This window comes from Anas acuta, chromosome 2 (assembly GCF_963932015.1).
Source record: "Anas acuta chromosome 2, bAnaAcu1.1, whole genome shotgun sequence".
Lineage (NCBI taxonomy): Eukaryota > Metazoa > Chordata > Aves > Anseriformes > Anatidae > Anas > Anas acuta.
This window is the reverse complement of record NC_088980.1, coordinates 151,192,229-151,211,475: the sequence shown is the minus strand read 5'-3', so window position 1 is coordinate 151,211,475 and position 19,247 is coordinate 151,192,229. Positions and strand designations below refer to the sequence as shown.

General features: G+C 42.4%; 1 long non-coding RNA gene across 1 annotated transcript in view; it reads right to left on the bottom strand.

The window, feature by feature from the left end:
• Nucleotides 1–19,247, bottom strand: part of LOC137851856 (uncharacterized) — a 90,820-nt gene that overhangs the window by 15,920 nt on the left and 55,653 nt on the right. Inside the window, exon 2 of the long non-coding RNA XR_011093542.1 lies at nucleotides 10,822–11,088. This is a non-coding gene — a long non-coding RNA (uncharacterized lncRNA). The remainder of the gene's footprint in view (nucleotides 1–10,821; nucleotides 11,089–19,247) is intronic.

Below are 19,247 nucleotides of genomic sequence, written 5' to 3'. Positions count from 1 at the left end.
TGTGTTGTATTGTTTTAACAACAGCAGCATAAAATGATACAGCCTGAAACACGGACAGGCACGATGCCTCATAAGAAGCTACTTAATAGTGAGTCTCGTGTCTTTGGAGGAAACTTGTGTTTTTAGAAATTACCCCTTATCTTTGAAATTGTTATGAACACAAAAGCTAGGTAAAATGAAACTGCAGCTGGCCACTCCTTGTGGATTGGAGCTGGGTGGAAGATAGCACAGACAGGGGGACAGGACAGTGCTGTAGAAGTGGTAGTGTCCACTGCCACTCAGCCAAACACAGTGTCGTGGAAATGCTCTCTTTTTTCCCCTCATGCCACCTCCCATGGCTTAGTTATATTGAGTTACATCGTTCTTTGCCTCACAGACACCTGGACAAGAATTAGTGCTGCCTCGCTGCGTTGACGTGCTTAGCCAAGCCACCTCAGTATTTTCAAGGTCTCCTCTGGTCTCCTGAGGTTGTCAACCCTTTGGCTTGCCTTTAGAGAAACAGGGTACATAAACATCCAAAGTGGGGATAAAGGGCAAAACTGAAAGATTAAAATATATGTATTTTTTACATAATACAAAAGATGAAGGTCGTTTAACCTTAGCTCAGATGTACTGCCATTGCTCTCCCTCATACACACACACATTGTATTTGGTGGTGATGTATTGTTCTGTGGTGTTGTTTTGTTTTTGTTTTTGTCTTGTTTGTTCTTTTTTCCTTTTATCCACAATGTAGGTAAGGACACCTGCTAGACAGATTTTATCTTCCCAGAGGCAGTGACTTCATGATTTCAGCCTGAGTAAGCTACTGCTGTCTCACCCCATCCGTTTGTACAACTACCTTTATCCTCACAACAGTAACAAGCTGCAACTTACCTGCTGGTAGGTGAGAAAACTACTTGGATTTGTGCATCTAAGCAGAAACTGCTCTTTTTTTGTCTGTTCCTTTCTCCTTCCCTGTCCTACACGTACAAAGCTACACTCTGGTTCACCAACCAACTGCCCATCATGGTCGGCGTATCAAATCACAGGGTTACTTGTTATTTCTACTACTTTCTGCTTTTAGCCTGGTAAACACCCACAGGGGCTGCATCATCACCAAAAATATAAGAGATGAGGCTGGCCGTTACATGATGGTGGAAGTCATTTAGTGATATGGTTGAATGGAGGACTTGTTAGTTTTAGGTCAGAGGTTGGACTTAGTCAACCTGATCCTGGATCCAAGATCCTGGAGGTCTCTTCCAACCTAGATGATTCTGTGATTCTGTGATTTGAGAAGAGATCTTCAAATAATTTGATGTTTGCTAACTGGCTGGGTATCCCTCATGTTTATTGCCATGGTGAGTCGACCCCAGCAGAAGCCAAGCACCCTCACGCAACAGTCACTTGCTCACTTTCCCCACATTGGGATGAGGGAGAAAATCCAATTATCAAAAGCTGAAAACTCATGGGCTGAGATACAGATGGTTTAAAATGAAGCAAAGCTGTGTGTAAGAAAAGCAAAATAAGGAACCCATTCACTAGTTCCTATCTGCAGGCAGATATCCAGCCACTTGCTCGAAAGCAGGGCCTCAGCGAGTGTAATGTTGGCTTAGGACAACAAATGTGATGAATATCCGCCCTTCCTCCTCCTTTCCCCGAGCCTTTACAGCTGAGCACAACACCATATGGCATGGTACAGCCCTTTGGATAATTTGGGTCAGCTGCCCAGCTGTGTCCCCTCCTAACCTCTCGCCACCCCCCGCAGCCTTCTTGCTTGGGGTGTGGAGTGGGAAAATGCAAACCTTGACGCTATGCAGTCACTACTCAGTTACAGCCAAAACACAGGCATGTTATCAACACCATTTTAGCCACAAATCCAAAACAGCACCATATGGGCTTCTATGAATAAAGTTAACTCCATCCCTGCCAGGCCCAGTACAGCTACCATGTTCATAGCTGCTTCCTTTCTGCCAATTTTTATCTTGAATTAGTATCTCAGCTGGTTTGGGCATGGCCTGTTTAGGCAGGTATTTACCTACAGACAAGGTACACAGTACAAACAGCTAACAGGGATGGAAAAATAATTAATTAAAAGAGTCATGGCTTACTCTCTTTCATGTACTCATTATATTTAATTTTATTTGTTAGTACAGGCAGAAATATCTGTTAAGATCAGGCACTAGGTGATATTGAAATGCTTACTAAGAAAAAGGTTGTGCCTCAATGCAATTTTAATCTAAATACACAGCAAGGGAAAGGTGAGCTCAGCAAGTCAGCCATCAGAAACTCCATAGTCTCAGTTCAGCACCTGATCCAGTGAACCATGCTGCCTCTACTTTGAGCAATGAGGTAACCTTCACCTTTCCCCAAAGATGCCAGTTTTCACAATTCTTTCCCAAAGGCTTTTGTTGTCTGGAGACTGGATTCTGGAGCAGTTAGCTTGTTAGTTACCAGAATCGAGAACTCTGCTTGAGAAGCATTTTAATTACAGCTGCACCTCCTCAGTAAAAATCAAGACACTATTTTTGAAAGAATCTTTGAGGAGTCTTATTTGTAGCCAGTCTTGCCAGCTAAGTGAAGACCTATTTACAGATTTTTTTCAGGAAGTCCCATGCATGCTATTAGCAGACACCAGAATTGTCTCGTTCCTCCCATGGAGCTGTAATTCTTTTTTTATTCTTTTCATTTTTTTTCCTTTTTTTTTTTTCCTGCAGGAGTAGAAAAAAAAAATCCTTTGTATTTAAGAAAAAAAAAATGGTTTATAGAGACAAATTGGGGAAAATACACTGCATATACTGTAATCAGTGACAGAAGAGGAATGCACTGGCTGAATTTCTGTGTGGATGCTGATTTTGACTATAGTTTTACCTGGAAGGAGAAGACATCAAGCCAGCAAATGTTTAAAAGCACATTTAGAGCTTTTATCATTTGAATAGTCTTTTCTAAGCCTTAGAGTCCTCATTCTGCACCTCTGAAGATAGAGTTTATTATGCTGAAGGAAACTGTGAATACTTAACATGATTTAAGGATGCTGCCTGGGACTTGAACATATTTCTTCTTCCTGACTCTTTGACCCCAGGCAACTCACTTCATCTTTCTGACTTTGCATCTCTAAAACAGAACCACTATCTCCTTCCTCCCAACTTTGGAAAGAGCCCTTCTGGAGGAAAAATGGTGTGCCAATCTCCATAGCCACTCAGGACTGAACTTCTGTTATGAAACTACCTGTAATAAAGACAGTAACTGCTAGTAATGTAGAATTTAGTCCATTAGTACTTAGGCTGAGACCATCAGTTTCTTTTGTGTAAGTTGTCAAAGAGCTGTAATAGTGACCTACTATAGAGCAAAACTCTCGGCCACTGTAGGTTTCCTGGGTCATCCACCCTGACCATCCTTTGCCAGCATCCAGATTTCACTCACTGCTGTATTTCTGGGTTTTATTTAGCATTTAGGCAAGAAATGGGACTGTGCTTCTGGGCAACTTTGAAGTAGAGGAAATAATACCAAGGGGAGACACAATAACTGCCTGCAGATAAAGAAAAGAATGTTGCACCAGAGGACAGGAAGCAATTATTATCATTAGTCAGCAATGGTAGAGAAAGAAGTAATTAAACTTCAGCTGCATCAGGGAAATTTTTAGACTGAATATTAAGAAAATAGCTGGGAAGAAAAAAAAAAAAAAAGGAGAGAGAGAGAAAGAGAAAAAGGCTAGGCTGAGCTGCCAAGGAAAGTTGTGTTGTAACTGCAGTATTCAAAGTCACATCTCATGAATATCATTCTGTAAATAGGCTAAGAATACACTAGTCATATCTCAGCATTCTTGGGGTCTGAGATGGGAAAAAAATTCTATTGCTTGCCGTGTCTAAATGTGCTTAAATCCCATTCACATAATCTGAAAAGCAAAGGAGTTTAAGAGTTGGAGTTACTGGAGGGCATTGGATGACAAGGGAATAGATGTGAATCCTCCTCAGAAAACAGCACTGTCCTCAGTGCAAGACAGCTAGTGAGAATATGCTGCAATGAGCCTTCAACTCAAATGGGCGTTTGTAGAGCCAGAGAACCTGTACCTCCCCATGTCCCTGCCACAGAGTTGAAACTTTTATAGTCTCAAATAAGTGGGAGGATACATGCAAAAGGAAAGCTAGCCCCTGCACTGGTGTAAGCAAAGGAAGGAGGGAGCAGATGTTCCCTGCAGCTCTGCTCACAATGATCCTGAGCACTAGGGGACATCTCTTCTTTAGCTGCACAGCAGAAATTACACCTAAAAGCAGAAACCACATGTATATATTCTGGTTTTCATTTATTTACTATTTATTTATTGGTTTTGTTTTGTTTTCTTTCTGGAAAAAAGGGAAACACATGAAAGAAAAGGGCAAGAACCCTCTTTCCTCCCTGTCCCACCAATCCATCTGCAGGTCATCTCAAAATGAGGGCAAGGTCACAGATTTTTTGTGTGCTGAGCTCCGTTCACATTTCTTGCAGAGAGCAAAACACAGAGAGAAATTACAAGGAACTGAAATTAGTGTTTAGAGCAAAATTAGAATGAAAGGGAGAAAGAGAGAGCATATATGCCCAATATCACAGTTTTTACTGCCTTCCAGTTACCATATTTCATGCATTTTGCTAATCCTCTGAAGAAATGGCTCACTGGCAGGCAGAATCTTGAAGTAGCCATTTAAATTTGCTTGATGGCCCCCAAGGCAAGTAAATTTTCAGTCTGACTGGCTTTAATCCCAGCGGAGAGCCCTACCATGCCATTACATGGCACAGCAGGAGTAAGAGTGGGAAGGTAATCATATTACAGCACCGTTCCATTTAGCCATAATCTGTAAGAATCTCATGAAAGCATCAACCATTATTATGACTCCTGATGTCCTTCAGGCAAAGTCTTTGTGGGTAAAAGGGAAAAAAAATCTCCACCTGTCAAAAGCAGACAGGCACTTTCATTCAAAGGAAAGGGAGGTGAGATGTAAAGGTGACACAATATTATTTAAACATCCTATTACTAAAATTACAGTTCATCTATATAAAACTGAGCTATCAGACCTTAGTCTGTCAGCTAGATCAATGTACCTGCCATGGTCTCAGAGATGCAACAAGCTGAGGAAGCATTTGGGATGCAGAATTTGCTGTAAAGCCTTCCAGCTTCAGTCCATCACACCTGCTGTCCTGCCCACAGCACTAAAGAGCTGCTGCAGAAGGCAATGCTGAGGAGGACAAGTATGGCTCTATGTTCACATCCGGAGGCTTGAGGCAACTTCAGTATAATCACAGCTGGGTTTTTTGTTTTTTGTTTTTTGTTTTTTTTCCTGCCCACTTTATTAAGAATTATATTTAAAATTCAGCTCTGGTGTGTGACTCTTTGACCTCTCATGGCAGATGTAGGCTCATTACACACTGTGTGAGGAAATTGTTCTCATCAGCAGCTGCAAATCTGCTATTAATTAAAGTGGCCAGCTCCAGGGTGGAATGTGTATGGACTAGACAGGGTATCTGGCAAACTGCTCTACACATGCTTTTGACATTTGGAAAAACAAACCAACTTTTGGGTCTCACTTTCCCTGTTTGTAACTGGAAACTCATGTTCATGTGTGTAAAGGGACTAGCAAGGAATTATGGATGCAACTTGCCATCATACTATGAGGCAAGGGAAATAGTTTTCATGGGCTTTTTCTCCCCATCTTTATCCCCATTATTTTGGGAACTGGCTCAAGATTGGCAGGTGAAACTGATGAATCTAAATTTGGGGTGGCCACAAACAGAGGGAAATGACCTACAAAAAGGTCATCCACAGCACATCCATGAAGGTGGTCATTCTCCAGATATTCTGGACAGAGTCAGGGAGAAGCAAGGGTGACACAGTGGCATGACTGAGAGCATTACACCCTGGCATTCAGCCTGTAAGAGACAATGCCAAGAATGGCTGTGTTTCTTAGGAAAGCATTGATCCAGGAGATTAACAGCAACGCCGCTGACAGCAGGCCAGGGCATTGAATTGTGCTGGGACTTCTGATTCTCAGGGTAGGACGGACATAGAAAACCACAACGTGGAAAGTAGGTATACCACAGCAGGCAATGCTGGGGGTGCTGAGATACAGCCCTGGTGGCTGTTAGTGACCTGGAGTCAAGAGAAGCTCAGTCAGAGCACCGAGCTGCACTGGGAGGACAGGGCAATGCAAAGGGTGTCCTGGCGGGAATAAAACGGGCAAAGAAGAAAAGGGTTGGATTGCTGAAAGGATTTGGAAGAGACAGAGACCAGACCAGTCTCAGAAGATAATGGGTTTAGGCCCCAGGACAGGGTGGGGAAAGATCACACCATCATCTCCTCACTGTTTATGCAGTAGGAGGAGAAGGCTGGGCCTCACCTAAACATGGTCACTGAAGTGGACTCGGGAGTAGGGGAGAGAAACAAAATGGAGGAGGCGGTGTTCCCTTGGTGGGAAGGAGAAGTCATAAACAGAGAGAGAGACTGGGGTGAGACAAAGCCCAGAAGAGGGAGGAGATGCTTGAAATAATGTGTTTTATCTGCCCTCCCACTGAAGGGGTACAGGGAAAGACCTAAGGTCCCCACCCTCCAGAACCCTGAGTTTATTTGCCTGCTTTGAGCTGGCCAGGGGATGGAGAAATGGGGTTATCCACCACGCTGTGGAAATATCAGGCATGCTGTCACAGGGAGAAGGCAGAAGAACTTGCAATAAAGTTCTGGCTGCTCACTGAGAAGGCAGCATCTCAGACGGGGAAGGTTTTTTGTTTGTTTGTTTGCTTGCTTACAAAAATATATATGTACATATAATTAGAGATTTGCGAAGAGAAGTTTCACCCCTCCTGCTGGATTGTAACGTGGTACTTGATGACTTGTAATGGAAAAAGATCTATTGTTTCTCCAGTGGCAATAAACTAAGGTTAAAACAAACTCAAACATAAATTTTACAAACAACCCCATATAAACACAGCTGTTCAATGAACTGAGAGGACTGGTTGCTAGCTGAGTACTGCCCCCTAATGTTGCCACCTAATGCAAATGTTCTTTATGTCTTTTATTGATGAAATACCATTTCCCTGTAAAACATTGAAGAAAAAATGATCATTTTTGAGATTAGGCTAAACTTAATCTAAAAGTAACTTTGATTTTAACAGAGGTGGTTTTAGCACAGAGCCAATTATTCTGAATATCCTTAGATAGACGTCTGATGTTTAATAATTCTATTTAGAAACCTCAGCTTTGGAGAAGATGCTTTTTGTGTTTGAATGGAGCTGCCTGGAAGACAGAGATGGAAATTAGATTATAACCATTTTTTATTTTTTTTTTTATTTTTTTTTTCAGAATAAATTCAGCCCAAATGTGCAATGTCTGGAAGAAACTGATTCTGCTCACATGGGTCCAAAAGTTCTGGTACTTATCTGAGCCTCTGGAAACCAAAAATAGAAATCCAAACTGGAAAGGACCATCCAGAGATTTCTAGTGCTGTCAGCCTCTTAGCAATGGGACTCTTACTCCAAGGCTTTTCATAACAGCTCCATACATAAAATTCACTTTTCAAATTAACTTAACATGTAGATGGTTTATATAGCCATGGAGGCTCATGTATTCCTGCGTGAGTCCTAGAAATGCAGTGTCCTTGGAACTAACTCATAAAGTTAAAGGTTGGCTTTTGCCCTGATGGAGAAGATTTATAGCCCTTTCAGTCTTTCGTTTTAGGATTAACTGATGGGCTCTTTGCCTCCACGGTTCCTAGTGGCAGTACATTCAGCAGCAGAGGAACACAGGTGTCCTGAGGCCAGTGCAGTGGTTTAAGACATGCAGGGAGCTGTGTTTCTCATCACTCTCCACATCACTCATTATTTTCCAGTCTTCCTCAAGCCCTTCTTCATTTTCTTGCCCTATGGCACCAGACTTAATCTTTTTTCCTCATGCTGTTAGTGACTCTAACCCAGACCCTCTCCATTCCTCTCAAAAGTGGGTTCCCTGTTTGCCAGAGTAGGCACCAAGGGATGAATTTGCTCATGGGTCAGGCACTTATTTTCCTGACGGCATCTGGCTCTGAGTCACCTTTCCTGAGTCACTCTTCCTGACACTGTCATACCTGCCTGACAGCATTAAATTCCCCACTGTCACTTTACCAAAGGATTAGAAATCCTTCCACCATCATTTGCCTGGGACAGAGCAATTTTCTTGGAGAGGGAAGAGGTGGAGGGGGGGGGGTCTATTTTTCATTCTTCCCCCTCTTATTGCTGCTTGACAGGAAACCATCTGATGTTGTTCTGCTCCAAAATGTCACCTGTCTCTGAAGCAGCAGTCCCCATTTCCCTCCCTTCTGCCCACCCCCTGCTGTTTTACCTGACTTTGAAATGGAAGTTCAGCAGACATTACAAAATCTTCTATTTCTTTTTTTTTTTTTTTCATGGCAAACTGCAAATATATATATATACACACATATATACAGGCACATATATATATGTTGGAAGATATATATATATATATATATACATACACACATGCATATGCATATATCTGCTGAACATGGGGTATCCAACCTGGGAACAGCAAAGAAGTTTCAGAGTATATCTCCATGATTTGACTTCATAAATACAAAACAGAAGGAAAGACTGAGGTGATAGATGATAGATAGATAGATAGATAGATAGATAGATAGATAGATGATAGATAACTTTAATTTAGGTACCCTGCCTATTATAATATAAAGGCAAGTGCCTTTATGCATATGGGAGGCCTGCTGTCATTTCAGAATAGAAAAAGCTATGTGCTCTAAATTATTGCAGGAAACAGAAACACAAATAGCACTGTCTCCTGTATCTGGACAGATTCCCTTTTTATTGTCACCTGCCTGACAGCTAGGCTGTTGCTGCTTACTAAAACCTGTCTGTAACTGAAATCCCCAGGGTAATAAGCTCCCTGTGAAACAGGTTCCTGACTGGAAGAATCTGCACATCTCCAGATTAAATCAATAACAATTAAGAATTCTTTGAAATCTAATTGGAAAAGCAGCTATTTTGATCAGCACCATGATGTTATCTGGAAATTGTATTTTGTTTATCTACAGCAGAAGAGGGTTTTCTTCTTTGTGGGATTGGTTCGCCAGCTTCAGACACATCCTTTGATCTCTCAGATGATACAGTGAACTGAAACATGGGGGCAATCAGAAGGATTATCACGGGATGGGGAAATCATTTGATCTATTTTTAAAAGTATTTTTTTATGAATAACTTTGGGGTTGGTTATCATTAAGAAAAGAAGAGGCTGCTCTCCCATCTTTAACAGTGTTAGATTTCTCTGAAGATGACTGATTCATGTAGTTAATAATACTTAGCATTTATATAGTGCTTCCCAACTTCAAAGCACTGTACAAATATTTCCCACTAATACCGCACACCGAACTTCTGCACTATTACTTTCAGGGAGGGATGAGGCTATATCATCTCTCTCACATTCCTGTGAATGGTTTTCTGCTTAGGCCCCACTAGATTCAAGTTAACTGGGACAGAAAATCACCATCGAGTCCATTTAATTTTGCTTCTGTAGTCTTTAAGAAGGAACAAGGTGCGAGAAATACAAAGTCCTGGTCAAGAATACAGGTGAGATGTTGCAAGCACATCCTCTGAAAACTCTCCTACCCAGATTGAGAAGGTCTTCTCCACTTTGCAGAGCCTATCCTATCAAATTAACTGTGTTTCTAGTGCTTATTGTAAGGATAATAACCTTGTTTGAAGGTCTCTAGCAACACAAATGCTTAGCAATAAAATGAAATAAAATAAAATTAAGTTATATTAAATTAAATTAAATTAAAGGAGAGAAACTTCCTTTGGAACATATTGTGCTTTGTATAGGCTTTGTATAAACACCAGAATACATGATGTTTAAAACACAAACAAAAAAACAAGCCCCAGAATGAACTTGAAACTCTTAGAAGGTTGATGAGGCCTCCTTTTCTCCATTGAGCCTAGTTATCTTATAGCACATACTCATGCCAACAAATAGCAGATGGTGATGGCAGATACGTACTAAAACAGCTAAAATTGTACTCCTTGCAGGAGTATCTATCATGCTGATCAGGCTGAACAGTCTGTGCTGGCAGCAACGTCTGGTCCACGCTTGAAAGGAAAGATCAAAACCTTTTCTGAGATCTCTTTGGATGGTATTTCAGGTGCCTTGTCTGACAAACAAAGGCAGATTTGCTCTTATGGCTCCTGGGGGCTGCTCAAGACAGGATTGTTGCTGCCTTAGCCATGTGTCCACCCTGAGAGGCCGATTGAAGCAAGCCAGCATCAGGGATGGAGAGGAGGAACCTCAGGCACGTGGTGCTCCCCTGCTCTAGTGCTGTCCTTGCTCACACGTCGAGTTGAAAGCTACTTACAGCTCTGACAGCTGGGGCCAACAGCTGAGCCAAGCACACTCAATCTTTCTGCACTGGGTTACTGCAGTGTAACTTTTTCTCCTTTCCAGGCAGATTTCCTAAGAGATTTCTGAGTCTCCAGGTCTTTGGCTTCTGCCCGGCTCACTGCAGTCAGCTGTGACAGTGTTTCTTGCAGCACAGACATCTGTTCACTAGGAACTGGCATAAGACCCGTTTTGGAAAGGGCACTAAGGCTGTCATGGGTAAGAAAGTGAATTAAGGGAAGCTTACAGATACCAGGAGCTCATCAAAGATCACAGCTGCCCTTGCCTCCTGGAGATCACTCCAGCTGTGCTAGCACATTAAAGTGGGCCTTTTAGGGGGGGGTAGCATTTTTTCAGACAGCAATGTTTTTCATCTCAGTCCCCCAAAACTTCAAGTGGGGTCCTATGATCTCAGAGCCGTCATAGATTATGAGCACTGAACTTACCCTTCCTTCCATTCTCCTTCTTCAAACACTTTAGCATCATACTGGTAAGGTAGGATTATCTTAGAGGAAGAGCAGGTGGCTGGAGAGTCTGAAGTCCTGAGCTCTGAGCAGATCTGTCACTGATTTGTGGTGTGATCTCAGGCCAGCTACTGAGGCTCTGGTATGGATGCATGCTGGATACCCACAACTCCCACTAACTCCAGAGGAGACATCGTATGTTTGGTCTGTTGGAACCAAAGGACCTCAGTCTTCTCGACTCTTTGATATCTGTAATGAAAAGATGTGAGTTCTCCTAACTACCTCCACCGGGTATTGTGCCACTTGGCTGGTGATCATATGGCACTGTCAGATGTACATATTGGGAAAAAAACAGTAACTCGCCTTTGTTTCTCACAGAGCTGGTGCAGAACAATGCCTGGGCTTTGAGAAATTGCCCAGATTTTGCCCTACAATCCCCCAGGTACCTCAGCAAGCTGATATCTTATATTCAACAGATCTGGCTTTTTCCAGGCTTTCTGGCTGGTAATCCTACATGGCCTCTTTGTAGTGGCACTAATTTTCCCCTATTCACACTGCCTACAGATAAGCTGACTTGAAGTTACCTCTTGTTCGAAGGTTCAGCCTCTTGTTCAGTGTCTTTGCACTTCTTTATCTGATTGCCGAAGTGGAAACTTGGCTTTGCTCTTAGGCAGAAGCACAGCCACAGCAGCAGCACCAGAACCTGCACATCCACCCTTTGAAAAATTTGACTCTGTTGGGCTCTAATAGAAGAGCAAGCAGACCCTGTGCCTGCAGGGAGCTCAGCCAGATCCAGCATTTTTCATAGATGCCCCATGTCTTCATCAGTATGCAGATCCATCTGCGCTGCTGAGATATCTCCATGCTACAGACAGGGAGTGGGGGAATACATTTATAAATAGGATCACTTCATCTTTCCCTTTTCTGCTCTCCCCATGGTCTCATAATACCCACTGATGGTGGTGCTTCACTGCTGAGAGCTGCCAGTTCCACCCTACCTTCCTTGTTCTCGTATCACCAAACAGTTTCTTCTTTGCATTGTAAATGATATAAAGAAGCAAGGGGTGAGGAATGGGGATGGGGAAGGAGGGATAGACTCCAGTGGCTCTTAGGACTCTCATTTATCACTTGATTAACAATAACAGGTACTAGAAATGATGAAAGTCTGACGTTAGAGTGCCTGCATATAATTTCTAATGTGTGCCTTTTTAAATCCAGCAAGTAAATAACAGCATCTTGTTAGGAAGGGTGCACACTACAAGCCTACCCTCTGTTGCACAACAGCCTGCACCAAAATATCTCAAAGCTGGTTAAAGCTAACTCTTCCTGTTGACTGTGCTAGAAGGTTGTTAAGTGTTGTACAGCCACAGAGAAACTAAACATTGCTCCTACTCATGCTTACTCACATTAGAAGCTCTTGAATCCATAGTGACACTGAATGCAGCAATCATATTGGTACATGACAATAACTGTTGCTCTGAAGAAAAACATAGCAAAAAATATATATACGAGACACAACTTTTTTGCAACTGGGTTGAAGTCTTTCTCCTGACATCGCACTGTGACTTTATGCCAAAGTCAGTGAAAGAGTCTCAGAATCTCAGCTTTCTTTTCCTGTGCCCCAACAGATGACAAACCATGACAAAACCCAAATCCCGTGCACACAGTCTTGGCTCTATTGTGGTCTGTCTGCATGTCCATTATGTGTGTGTGTGTATGTGTGTGTGTGTGTGTGTGAGCTTCCTCCCAGGTCACTCTGCCTGTTCATAAGGTGATTTATCCTCATTTGTCTGATTGCAGATGAGGAAACTAAGCTGTGCCAAGTACCCCAAATTCCCTGGGAGGTACCAACATCCTTCACAAAGCTTAAAAAGTCACATTTTCTGTCTTGAAAGTTTTTTATATTTATTAAGGAAATAATAGAGGAAGTTCTGGAAATTCCACCATATGGCACTGAAGATGTAAGTGTTGCAAAACAGAGAATGTAACAGTAATTTGAGTAAAAGATTTACTTTGCACCAAAAGATGAAAAAGATGCTGAACCAATAGACAGATGACAGATATATTTGTCAGAAGCCAAAAGGTCACCACAAACACGTAGGGCAGTTCTGCTACTCCCCCTAGAAAACAGAAACCCTTGAATTGTCAGGGGATGCCTCTTGAAACAGGTGATTTGAAGAAGCATGTATACATCGACCATCACAGCTGTGAAAGCAGGGGAGAAAATTAAATGTGGTTACATGGACAAAAGTGCAGAGAAACTCCGTGGGTGGTAGTACAGTTCTGAGTCAGGTGACGTAAACAGCTTGTAACAGCAGTGACAGAAGTACATCTGTCCCCAGTTCATGCTATAATTCAATGAGAAGACTTGCTGCTGAAAGTCTTTGGGAACAGCTATATGTAAGATGGGGCTTCTTCGACTGACACATAAATCCGTCTTCGAGGACCTCCCCAAGTGAGTAGTGGAACAGTTCAGCAGATTTGGCTTTCCAACCAGAGCCTCTTTAACTGCCCATGAAGAAAGAGTTGCTCTATTCTGCTCATGCTGCCAAACAACTGCTAACCTCACCAAGGAGTCTGGGATGCCAAGATGAGCTCTCATTAGACAAGGAAGCAGGCCCATTCTCAAAGGGAAAGACCCATTCCTCAACCCCTCAGAGATAATCTGACTCAAATTCGTTGTGCTGCCACATGTGCATTTGATGTGCTGCCACATCTCCAGCCACATCTTACATCTCAAGGAGAGAAAGACAGAGCAGGGACAGGAGATGTAATAAGGAAGAAGCAAGGGCACACATGAAGGGGCAGTAAGGTGGGAGGCAGAAGCAATCTCGGGGAAGAGGATGGGATACGCAAGGGAGAAAAGCAGTGGGCAGCAATCACAGGATTGGGAGGTAATGATAAAGATGTAATACTGGAGCTCTCAGAGGGGAATCTGAAGAAAGTGAACAGGGTTTCTAGTACAAGAACAGAGGGAACTCATCAGTTTGTTTTATTGTAATTCACGAACCCCCCTTGAGCCCTCTGAGCACAGATTTCCGCCCAGGAAAAAAAAAAAAAAAAAGTGTGGGTAGCATTCGCTTTGCTTGGGTACTCACACTACAAGACAGACATTTCCAGGATGCAACAGATGGACTGACTGCACGTACTCTAGACAACTTGTGTACACTCATCTCTCTCTAAGAAACCCTGATGGGAAAAATGGCAGCTCTCTATTAAGACTAACTTCAAGCACACAAAGAGCTGCTGCACTATTTGCTAATCCTTTCAGTAAAACGTGACTGTGAACATATGATATAATAGAAAACCAAGGTTTCAAGGGTTAAGGTATTGACTGGGTTAATTGCAGTGCAGAACTATGACGGTTCTACAACATGGCACTTGGCTGTGGAAGAGCAACTCGTCCACCAGCATGATTTCTACTTAGGTGGCTCTTCCCATGCAACTTCTCAAGCACTGACCTTAACACAAACATACTGAGACGGGGCAGCTCCTTGACTCTGAGGTCTCCCACCACTATCCCCATGAAGCAAAACAGCAACGACATGATGATGGAGTTCATAACAAACTCCCAGACCTACATGTATACGGAACTTTAGGACTTGCTAAAACATTGCTCTAAGTTTACCAGTAAATCTTCTGGTTGGTAGCCAGTCTTCACAAGTTTGTGCTTGTCACTGGAAGATAGACCCTACAGATCAATCAACTTGTTTGGCAATGTCATGTCAGATTGGGATGACAGTAGATTGCATCAGAACCTGGCGTGGGTGCTCCTATCACTTACTTCACATATGGAAAATCATATCTATTTTTGCCAAGATTTCCTGTGGAAGAAATGGGAAGAGGTGAGGAGGAGGAGAAGGAGAGAGGAGTGACAGCCATGTCAGTCTGTCCCATTTTTGACATTTGAAAAAAGAAAAGGGGGGGGGGGGGGTCATTTCTCATTCTGTGCATTGTTCTGACAAAAATTAAAAAATAAAAATAAATAAAAGAAAATGCAGGGCATTAAAAATGGAAAATCTGAATGAAGCTGTTGTGTTCTCAAAAAGTGTTTCACTCGTCCCTGAACTTTTCATTCATGGAGATATCAATATTTTTGTTTGGTTTCATTCCAACTTGCAGCAAAGTTAGACTTGAAAATTATAATCTTTTCTGGAACGCAGTTCTTGCGATCCCCACCTGCAGTGTCAAACTGGTGTGGATTCAAGAGGATGGCACTGCCAAGAGTACAATTGCTGACTCCACATTTATGCCTTGGTCTCATTTTCAGAGTCAGAATGTTAATTTTAGTGCTTGCATGACCCCTAAGTATTTCATGGTCTACACTATGGACATAAAAATATAGATGTGACATTTCTGTTATGCAGATATCAGGCAAGAGTGAGGGTATCAGGAGTAGGGATAACTGGAAAGAACCATGCCTCCCCTGGCAAGCCTGGGGTGAGCAAGGAAACCAGGGGCGCATTAAGCTACAGGAAAGTGAATAAGACAGAGTTTAAGGCACAAGTAATGGGAGAAGCAGGCAGGCAGCCAAGAGGAATAACCTTGACTGATGAACAACAGGATGTGTGATGTCCTTTCATGTGGAACAAAAGGCAAACATGAGACTTTACCCGTGTTCTTTCTGCCTGAAAAACACCACTGATTACACACAGCAGAGGTGAAGTTAGAAGTCAAACACAAGCCTTCAGTCTTCTCTTTTACAGCCACAACCAGGCAGCAAGACAGAGGGGGATAGAAAATGCAAAATATCCTATTTGCAATGTAGAGCGTAGCTAGAGGGATACCAAATACAAAGAAGGGACGATAGGCAGTGAGCAGTTTTCCTGTCCCCTTTGGTGTTAGTGAAGGAATTGCCAGAGGGAGAAAGTCTAAATCTGTGAGTTACTGGGTCAATGTGCTGACCTAGAGCCCCCCTCCCTTTTTTTTGGAGAGGGGTGAGGGGGTTGTTTGAAGTTAAACTTGTCAAACCCTGTGTGAAAATGGATATAAGCAAATCAAGGGACTGCAGATGAGAACTGGCTAGGAGAGACTCTTCGGAAAAGCACTGGGCTGCAACATTGAGAGCCTTTCCCAGCCTTTCTCCCTCTGAACAACAGCAGTCAAGCTGCCCATGGTGACACCCACAACAAAATACTGCACTAACCAGGATAATCACCGGGCCATATTGGGTACAGAAGGGCTCTCTATTTTGTTTTACACCAAAAAAAAATTGACTGTAAGGTATCTTTAAATTAAGTTTACAACTGGTGTCATTCCTGTCTTGGTTATTGTCTTTGGTTCCCTGTTTCTCTGGTTTTGCTCAGAAATGTCATCTGAGGATCTGCCCAACTGAAATATCTAAGTTCTAGGGAAAAAAAAAAAAAAAAGAAAAAAGATGAATTTTCATTTCTGAATGGAAAGCTAAGAATAACTCCCAACTAGCTGTAATCAGAGCACAAGTATAAATCACACACGGTTCATGGCACGAACATCCAGCAGGAGTTTCTCGGGAGGGACTGCTTCCCCAGGGCTGTGGTGTCAACGTGACACTGATGTGTTTGGCTTCTCTCCTGTTTCTGCAGAGTATGAGTAAGGCTCCAGCCCCAACACTACAAATTAGCCCAGGATGTGGATGTCTGCAATCAAACTGAATTGCTTAAAATGGTTCCACTTGTCCGTATAAGGAGTTAATTTATTCTGGTCTGTGGTAGGAAAGATAACTTTCCCTGTTTCAGGTAATACATGACAATAATAAAGCTTTCGCTTTCTTCTCCCACTTCCCCCTTAATTCTGCCATGTGATTTGTGCTCTTATGGACTCAAGAAATCTCTGCTAATGCAGGCCCAGGAACATCTTTGCATCTATTTCTGCAGCAGCAATACAGTTATCCAGAGATTTCTTCCCCTTTCCCTCCACATTTCACTCTGTGTCTAGGGTATTGTTCTACTTTCTCAGTTACCAATGACTAATTTAAATCGTCCTAATTTTCAGCTCCCCTCTGGTACTCTCCCCCACTGACCCAGAGGAATTGCTCGAGACACTTCGCCCTCTTTTCTTTCTCTCACTCTGTCTCCCCACTCAATATCTAATAATTTATGTAAATGAATTCAGCAGTATCAAAATAACCAGGAGGAGGGGGAAGAAGGAGGGCCTGACTGATTATGAAAAATATGCGAACAGCTCTGGGAAACTACTGTTTCCCTCTAAATCTCCATACCCTGCAATGCACCTCCTTAAAACTGCCTTAATCAAGACTTTGTTCACATTAGCCAGTGATACTTAAGCAATCTTAAGATAATAATTTTCAGGTGAATTACATTTTCCAGGCAGTAACCATAAGTCACTACTTGCAGCTCAAGCATAACAGACCATTTCTAATCCTAAAATCTAAAATTAACTCTACTTAAAAGAGCTGTTCCTTTAAATGGGCACATTCCTTAAAATGACACCTTCATGTGAACCTTACATGTTTTATGTAGCAGTGTGAAAACACAGATTGTTTGCCAATGAATCTTTGGCATTTGGCAACTTTGGAGGCATGGAACTGCCAGAAAAGGGTTTTGCTGGGGGACCTGGAAGGCCACAACACTTTTTGCCCACTGGCATTGCTGCTATGACTGAAAATTCATTCATTCAATTACACAGAGGTTGATCTATTTCACTGTCTCCTATGGTAGTTTTACGTCGTTCTGTATTGAATTTGTATGCTGCAGACATATCAGACTTGATGAATGCAGGCAAGAATTTTATTTCATTATCTTAAAACCTTCAAATTACACATACACAATAAATATTGACAGGGAGGTGAAATGAAGACTTTGCTGTATCTCGCTGCAAGAGTTACAAATTGCAGAAGGGAGTGTGTAGGGGAGGTGTGATAAGCAAGTAAAAAGAAAAATAGGAAATCTCTATTTACTGGTACATTGACGAGCACTAAGTGGGGGCTGATACCTCAAAACCCGCAGAGAGTCATGGCCTGCATGTATGGGATGCTCTCCTTAGATCCATCTCCTAGGTCCTCTAGGGAATCAGGGCAATTTTCTGTTTCTGCACACATTAGCAACATTAAGGGACCAGTAAGTAGTCTGTATAAATTCTCTTGCTCATAGTTTGGCATTGTTTTGCTTTAATTGGGACTGGAAAATAAAAACGAGATGATAAAATAATTAAGCCTAGAAAGGACCTCAGGAGCTCTGTAAACCAACTTTCTGCTCGTAGCAGGGTCAGGAAAGGGATCTGAGCAGGTTGCTCAGGGTTTTATTACATCAAGCATTGAAAACACCCAGGGATGGAGAATGCACAACCTCTTTGGACTACCTCTGCTTCCAAAAACTCAGTCTGTTCTTGCATCAGGTCTAGGTGAAGACTTTTTTTTTTTTTCAGCCCACATGAGCAACAAAAACACTATATGCTTGTCAGATAACATCTTCTAGTTCTTCTAGTTGAGGACTTTAAGCAAGCAGAAGCCTACAAACTGTTTTGTTCCACTGTTGGGCTTACAGAAGTCGTGTTACTACAAACCCTGGACAACCCACACTCCATGATGTCCTGTGTCAAAGGGCCTGCAATAATGGCTCAGTTTTACTGCATATTTCATATTCAGAAGAACTGATACATAGAGAAGTTTTTACCTGCATGCAGGCAGTGGTAAATTGCTAAAAAAGATGGGAATTTCCATTCCCTGTCCTTCAGCCCTAGGCTGCTCCTACCTGGGTGGATATATGCCATATGGGATCCACACTTTTCTACTTAGCTACAACTTTGCTTTCACTGCCTCATATTTGCTACTTTAGCTACTAAAATTTACAGTTAATTTACAGATCTTCTTCCTGAATCCTAGTTCTTTTTTTTTTTTTTTTTGATCCTGTTCCCTACAACACCATCATTTCCTGCTCTTCAAAGCTTTTCTTCAGTGTTTTGTAGGCTGCTGTTAATCAGAACAACTCCAAGAAGCTGCCAGAGGCAGCATCAGGGTTTGCATTTTTATTCTCAGTTCTGAAATCTGGCAATTAAGATGCCAATAGACAAAAGTCCTGCCTCTGGCAGCCCCCTCTGCCCTTCACAGCAAGACGTCTGTGGCTCTTCCATCAATGCAGCCATCAGTATGGCATTTTATGGAAACACATCGCCAACTTTGCTTTCCTTAAAAAACTGCCCTGTAGTCTTGGAGCTGTCTGAAAAGTGGTTGAAGTATTGATGAGAGGGATGAGGGTAAAGTAGGGCAGAGAGGGGAGGGAGGAACGGGGGCAGTGAACTGGCAGTGATAGCCAGTCATCAGCTTTTCAAGATAAGGGTCCCTAATTGCTGAGGATCATCAAAGAAACTGCAGCATTTATCCATGAGAAATTAACCTTCCAGGAATACAACCCATATTCATGTAACAAAGATCTGTGTGAAGGAGAAATTTCTAGTCGGTGAGTAAGTTT